The sequence below is a fragment of the Trachymyrmex cornetzi genome, unplaced genomic scaffold, assembly GCF_001594075.2.
Source record: "Trachymyrmex cornetzi isolate Tcor2-1 unplaced genomic scaffold, Tcor1.1 scaffold277, whole genome shotgun sequence".
NCBI classification, from domain to species: domain Eukaryota; kingdom Metazoa; phylum Arthropoda; class Insecta; order Hymenoptera; family Formicidae; genus Trachymyrmex; species Trachymyrmex cornetzi.
Window position 1 is genome coordinate 354856 of NW_017297449.1, and position 7779 is coordinate 362634.

At 32.2% G+C, this 7779-nt stretch overlaps 2 pseudogenes; one reads left to right on the forward strand and one right to left on the reverse strand.

The window, feature by feature from the left end:
* Positions 1 to 471: 471 nt before the first annotated feature.
* LOC108762119 (multidrug resistance-associated protein 4-like) lies at positions 472 to 2903 on the reverse strand (annotated as a pseudogene).
* Positions 2904 to 7674: 4771 nt separating this feature from the next.
* Positions 7675 to 7779, forward strand: part of LOC108762120 (multidrug resistance-associated protein 4-like) — a 3545-nt pseudogene continuing 3440 nt past the window's right edge.

The following is a 7779-nucleotide window of genomic DNA, read 5'->3' on the forward strand; positions in this document are numbered from 1 at the left end:
CTGTACACAGCTTGCAGTAGAATGATTATTAGTTTATAATGTGCCGCCAACACATTTTCGCCAGTTCTGAATACTCTAATACTCTATCGGCATTCCCGAGATCGTAAATCTGATATAATCTTTATCCTTCTTATTTATTTACGTGTTTTCATTTTTATCTTCAAATTTGCTTCGAATTTTCCGAATTCTGACCATTCCTAAATCTGCTTTCCGTATCTCGCTTAATTAACACTCAATTAATTTTAAATTTCATTTGCATTATAATATCCTAAACCATGACGTCCTATAATTTTATAGAATTAAATAAATTTTATAGAAAAAAAATTGTATAGAATAAAATAAAATTTCAATGCGAACATAATGTAAAATACGGTGATAAATATGTGAGAAAGTAGACGATTATGAGGTCTAATTTCTCAGACAGCGCGTTCCACTTTTCTTCTTATTTTTAAAATCACAGAATTTGGCCTAATAATTGCAAAAACTGTCGGAATCTTCATGACCTAATCATGGTGTTCATCAGACGCAATTGCAAAAAGTTAACTCCGTGGATACATAAAAACGCCGTAAATCCACGATTCTGATAGCAGTTATGGGCGACGGAAGCCAGAACCTCTGCCATCGCCGTGCCGGTCTCCTGCACCATGCTCTTCAGGTAGCCCGTGTCTTTTTGCAGCAGCATGTGAGGATGATCGAATTCCTGCGTACGATATATAAAAGTTCGCAGTTTAAGAGGGTTTATATCGAGGCTATTGTAAATAAATAAGAAATTAAACATTTTCTCAACGTAATCAGTATTAATTATATAGTCAAGATTTTGTAATTCTCTATCAACTAATAAGTGGCTTACTCAACAAAAACTCTAATGAAACAATACAAAAATTATCAAAGAGTAAATTCATAGGATTCATACAATAAAATATTTATATAAATCCACGTACAATTTATGTTGCTTTAAAAGATTGTAAATAAATTTCATTATCTGGAACGAGAAGTATAAAATATGTTACAAGAATCTATAAATTCGTTACATTGTTTTTCCACAAACACAGATAGAAGGAAAGATTTTGTCACCTGTTTACATTCATTCGATGGGTTGCTCTAATCATAAAATTCATAAGAAGACAAAATAAAGAAAAATTAACTCTCCATCACATTATATCCATCAAGATACGATCGCTGTCCATAACAGTGTTGAGTCGATGAGCAATCGTTAGCACTGTACACTTCTTGAATTTTTTCCCTGATAGTTGTCTGGATGAGTTCGTCTGTTCGCGGGTCCATTCGCGGTCGCCTCGTCCAGCACGAGTATTGTATTGTTCCTCACAATAGCTCGCGCCAAGCAGACCAATTACCATTGGCCGACGCTGAGATTGGAGTCGCCCTCATTGATGTGGACTTCCAAGCCCATCTCCTTCAATTCGACTTTGTCAAGAGCTCGCCATAGTGGTTCGTCCATATACGAGTCGAACGGATCGAGGTTCCGTCTTAAGCTGCCAGAGAACAGGAACGGTTCTTAAGGGATAATGCTGATCTTGGAGCGCAAATCTGCAAGCCAATCTGGCTCGTATCGATTTTGTCCATTTTAATTAGACCATCCACATCGAACATGTGGAAGAGCACCTGAATCGGAGATGATTTAGGCGCCGGCGCCAGCTACGGAGGCCCAATGCCAATTTTTTCCCTTGGAAAGATGAAACTGAGATTTTTCAGCACTGGAGGTTCCAGTGGCGCATAACACAGGAACGTGTTCTTGAATTCAATTTAGTCTTCCTGCGGTCATTCAGATTTAGGTTTCTTATCAGGGGCACTCTCGAGAGGGGGTTCGCTGTCTATTTTGCTGAAATGTAGGGAATGCTGTTTTAATTTAAAGAGACTAGAATGAAAGACTCCATATTTCTTGTTATTTATGAAACTTATAAATTTGAGTATCTATATAGATAAAAAAATGTACGGAAACATCAATATTAAAAAAATTATAAATTATAGAATGTAAAAGACATAAATCAAAGATCCAAGATTTACATATTCATCACTCTAAGAACTAAGGTTTTATGTATGCACAGGACTTGAAGGTGTCAAAACTTTAAGAATCTATAATATATGATCAATAATAAAGTTATACTTAATATCATTTCACCAGTATTGATCAATGTAAGATCTATAGTTGGTAGGTCATTAATTAATTCTTGTTTTCACTTTAATTTCAAGAAAAATTTAATTGTTGGAGAATTGAAGATTGTGAATAAAAGGATAAGATAAATAGTAACTATTATTAAAATAAAATAGGCCAATTGATAAATATATATAATACACAATTAATGCAAAAATATAGGGAGGCATACAAAATGTCATACTATTTGGTTTATATATAACATATTTAGTTTTAATATAATTGGTATGGAATTAATATAATCTGGAAAATTGTTTCTTGCTAATAGTTAATCTTCCATGACCATTTGCCACACAACTTCTTGAATCTCCTGTGTTTAACTTTTAAACGCGATCTTCTGCACAGCACAATTGCGCAATGTGGGCGATAACATCTCCAAAGTCTTCGCCACATTTATTATTCCGAAAAGCAAATAACAATACAACAGTAACTTTCACTTTATACTCCACACTTTGAATCAATTGTCCGTTGTTCGCCATTTCACAAATTAGTATGTTCGCCTTTACCTTCGTCTAATTGCGATTCGTGATGCCACATATATATATATATATATATATATAAGCGTTACCCTATAATATCAAAATATTCAAAGAAGAGGCGAGTACCTGTATTCAAAGATACGCTCCACTGAGGTCATCTCCATCTCCATCTCGGAGCTTTGGCGCACGCCCCACTGAAACCACCGAATGAGATTGATACTCTGTATCATCGCAGGGTCTCTATCTAGCATTACCTAAGCTAAGATGATCGTATCCATTTTATTATTATATCTTTATTTATTTGTTCTTGTCTTATTCTAGAGATATCAATTTTGCATGTGATAAGTTAAAAATATGTTTTCTATTCAGAGATATAACTTGACGAAGTTCTAGATTCCGGTGGGGTCTAGCCGAGAAAGTAATTAAAAACTGATAGGTAAGGCGAGTTGGGTTAAAGGAATGACAAATGCTCAAACGAATGACAGTTGATTTAGATAATTAATTTCTAAAAAATTGATTGAAAAGTCTTGTCGCTTGAGTAAGACCTCCTATGACCACTCCATCCTCGCATCATTAAAATGGATACGATCATCTTAGCTTAGGTAATGCTAATGCCGCAGCGAGTCCGTAACTTTCAACTCTCATAACTTGAAAAGTACTGATTAAAAAGAGGCTTTATTATATAGTGTTTTGGAAAGCTCCCGATCTCAGCTATTAGATTCTAGAATCAAAAATAAGGTGTTTCGTTTAAAAAAATCGATTTGACCTTGGTGGCACCATACAAGGTCAAATTGATAAGGTCAGTCAATAGATAATTTTCAACCCTACATCTTTTGTATAAAATATTTTTCTCAAAAATGATTACTTTTCAAGATATTTAAGGGATCCGGGACTTTTTATACACCCTGTATATAGATATAATGTTCATTTGCTTACATCGAAATTATGAAATAAATAAATTCAAATTTTGTATAAATAATTTGCTTATTGTTTATGATTGTTTTAACAAAATTGTTGGTTACGAATATGTACATATATAGTATGATTCTCTAACTATTGGCTGTTTTAAAAATCATTTTCAGGTATTGGGCATCCATTCAGTGTATTAATTAATTTAGTAATAGCAGTTTATACATATACAAATATATCTATATATATACTTTTTCATAATAAATTACATGCATTTATGAGATTGAATTTAGAGAACTTTGATTTTCGTTGAGTTAGATAATTTTATCAAAATGCTTTATATTTTTTTATCAACGTTATCCTATAAATATATGAATTTAATTAAAAATATGTGAGCACAAAAGATTCGAGATGAATCAAATGGATACATATTAACGGGGTTAATAATTAAAATTTTTGAAAGAAATAGAAAAATATGAAACTGTTAAATTTTAAACATAAAATAAATTTGTAACTATAAAAATAAGTAATTCTCTAAAATATCACTATTCTCGTGTTTGGATCATTTCGAACAGTTGGTACCCGAGACACTTTTGTACCCAACATATAAAAAATTACAATAACGCTCGTATTTTATTATTATTAAATATAGGTATCTCTTCGTAACTACTGTACCACAAGAAAATCATTCTATCCATTCATTTTTTGTAAGAGATGATTTTTAGCAATGTGTTAGAATATATTTTCTCATATGCGAATTTTAATATTATATTAAGGGGATGCTAAACCGATTACTCAACTCAATCAAGGTCGATAGTACAGACTATTTTAGTTCCAAATTCGATAATAGTGGTGACATCTTTGATTAAGTTTTTACATTATATTATATAATATATATCATTCTGTCTTACTCAAACGCATACATCTGTTCTTATCTAACATATGCCAGTACCTATCGCAAGACCGCGCAACTACTGCTACAGAGAATTTCGGCTCTGTTGACAGTCCCAGTCTTCGCAAAACACCTGTATACATGTATTTTCTATTAGGTGGAAATATTTCTTTTCTAGACTTTCAATCTTAGTTCTACAAACTCGGTATCGTTCGTTTCAATAATGTGACCTCAGCTGCACGCTTATTTTCAAGATATGGACTCTAAAACTCTTATATCAAGCAAGTATATATCTGAGGTGACAGCTGTACGAGTCAAAAGTAAGTGAATTTTTAACGAATCTGAAACTTTTTTTCGATTTTCTCTTGAAATCTAGTGCAGTTGAGGTCCTGTTTGTGTGTACTTTAATTTAAGTAATAATACTTTTGCAATCCGTACATTCAATACAGAGATTTTTCACTGAATGGAAATGTGGTAAAACAGGAGGCTTTAGCATCGCCTTAAATACGCGATAAAAATGGTAACAGTAATTGATAACCTGCCAAAATTATCACTGTTATAAGCGGTCTAGAAGATTTACAATTTACAATCTCCTGTAAAAAGACTGTTGGTTTGACTGATAGCTTAACTTTTTTTTTGCATATTTTGATTGTACAATATTTCAAGAATACGGTGAAAATACTCGTACAATATTTCAGAAAGAATTTCGAAGAATTAACGATTCTATAGCCAAAAGTCTATTTGTTTCTTATTTTCAAAATTTCAGAAAGGAATACGAACAACTAACTATTCTACAGTCAAACATTTTTTTTACAGCCAAATGTTTAAAAAAGTTAGAGGCTTACTTTATGGACCAAGAATCGCTGATTACCGGTAAATAGTTTAATTATTTTATTTTCAAAAAAATCTATAAAAACCTTTTAACGCTTTTTTCTTGAAATGTTGTTTTTTAGGCGATTGACACGATTTCGGAAAAACTAACCGACCGATTTTAAAAATTCTTGCAGCGTTGTATTCGTAGATTGACTAGCTATCGAGTAAACTAGAATAAACTGGTTTAATTAAAAAATAAATTTTTTATCCAACTTTTTAGCGCGGAAAAAAAGAGTTCTTTCGCACTTTCTAAAAACACGTGTCAACTCATGAATTTTAAATATTTTTCAATAATTTTCATTTACGCGATAGCCACGCAAATAAACTTTAAGAAAACGTTATTTTATTCTTTGATTTCTAGCTATTGGTTCTCGAGATATCGTGTCAACCGTTTGGTCATCTCATTTTTTCAACTCTGCGCCTCTCAACTAATTTCTTGGAATTTTGGAATGAAAATGTTGTTGTAAAAATTTTTTTCATATATTGACATGTGTATTAATAAGTATGTGAAAAATTGTAATTGTACGCCTTGTAGTTTTCCTTAAGAAAAATTCCAAAAAAGGTCTTATTTTTATTGTGATTACTAGAATGTACCCTTAACCAGCGTACCACAAAGTGAAGGTAACGGCATGGTACGACACTACGACTGCTTTTTCAGGTCATGGAAGGATGAAAGCCGAGTGAGTGGGTTGCCGATCTTGGCATGAGCAGGTACTTCACACTTGCTGGCCATTGTAAACTTACCTTTTATGAACCAGGATTGTATCTCGTGTACGGGTAGATCCACTATCTAGACGGACACGATGAGAATGGCTTTCGCATACTGGTGAATGGCAGATCTATATTGCAGTGCATGGTAAGGACTGGAAAACACTAAGGAAGGAATGTTAGTAATTAATGATTGTCAGAAAGGTTCTATATAATGAATATATAAATTTAAATATTAGATGTTAAACTCAATTCCTGCCGTTTTTCGTCTCCAAAATTGATTTGTTTCGAAGGGAAGAAGAATGAATCAAAGTAATTTCCTCCATTTTCTACTTTATTAATAATACTTTGATTAAGGTATTTCCCTTCGAAATAAATCAATTTTGGAGACGAAAAACGGCAGGAATTAAGTTTAACACCTAATATATAAAAATTGTGGACTAAAAGAACCAAAAGAGTAGGTTGATTTTCGCTAATTACTATTCAAAATAAATACGATTAAACTACATAAGCAAACGTTTCAACTTTATGGATCCAAATGTGTGTTAGTCATTTGAAATATAAAAATTGTATAAAAGTACACAATAGCAAATATAATTTTCAGTTGTATAGCCCAGGTATGGATCACAAAAGTCGCTCGTGTTTTTCAGCTCAAGTGAATTGTTCTTCAAGCAGGCGATCACCTAGGAAAGATATTAGAGCAGCCAGATTCACTCTTTTCCATCATGATAAAAGTTTCTTTGGTTTAATGAAAGTTGATGAATAAGGCAGCAACAAAGACATCCATAGACACATCAGTAATTTTAAACGCTGTAGAATTATCAGCGCTAAAAAGTGATATGCGATTTATAATCATCGATTTCCCTATTTTTAAAAGTTTGCAGTAAATTCGTATAATTTGTACCTAATGTAACATGTCTAATACACTTTTAATTTGTGTATGCGACTCATACTATTTTTAAGTAATTTAGTTTTGTAAATTGCATGATCTTTACCGTAAGATTTTACATATTTTATTATATTAATTAACACTTTGTGCTATACATTATTTTTGTTTACGCAGAAAATCGCTATGAATATTTTAATTTTCTTTTATAAAATATTATACATATATGTATAGACAGATCGATATTATTTGTATAAGAAGAAAATAAAAAAATATATTCTTTTATATATTTTATACAGGGTGAGGAAAAAATATGGAAACCCTGAAAAATCTCAAAAAATATAAGTTTTACAGAAAAATGTTTCAAATAAAAGTTGTAGGATTTAAAAAAGTCTATTCAATAGTCTCATTAGTTTGATCCTGAATGGCGTCGTTGAGGTCAAGTCAAAGTCACGTTAAATTTTTTAAATGGATCACCCTATTTTTTATTGCATATTCTCATAGCACATCTCGAGAGCTTTCCAAAATACTATAATTAAGTTTATTTTCGTCAAGTACTTTTTGAGTTGAAGGTTACAGTACCTTCGGCATTAACATTATCCAAGGTGTCCAACCGACGACTAAAACCTCTTGAATGTTGTTCAAGATCATGTACTGGATAACATTTGTCAAGATCAAGGTCATTGGTGATTATCCCTCTTATTTACATTTTTACGTAAAAATGAATTTCTAGTGCGTGCGCCAAAACACCGAGATGGAGATGGAGATGACCTCAGTGGAGCGTATCTTTGAATACAGGTACTCGCCTCTTCTTTGAATATTTTGATATTATAGGGTAACGCACGTGTCATATTTTTTT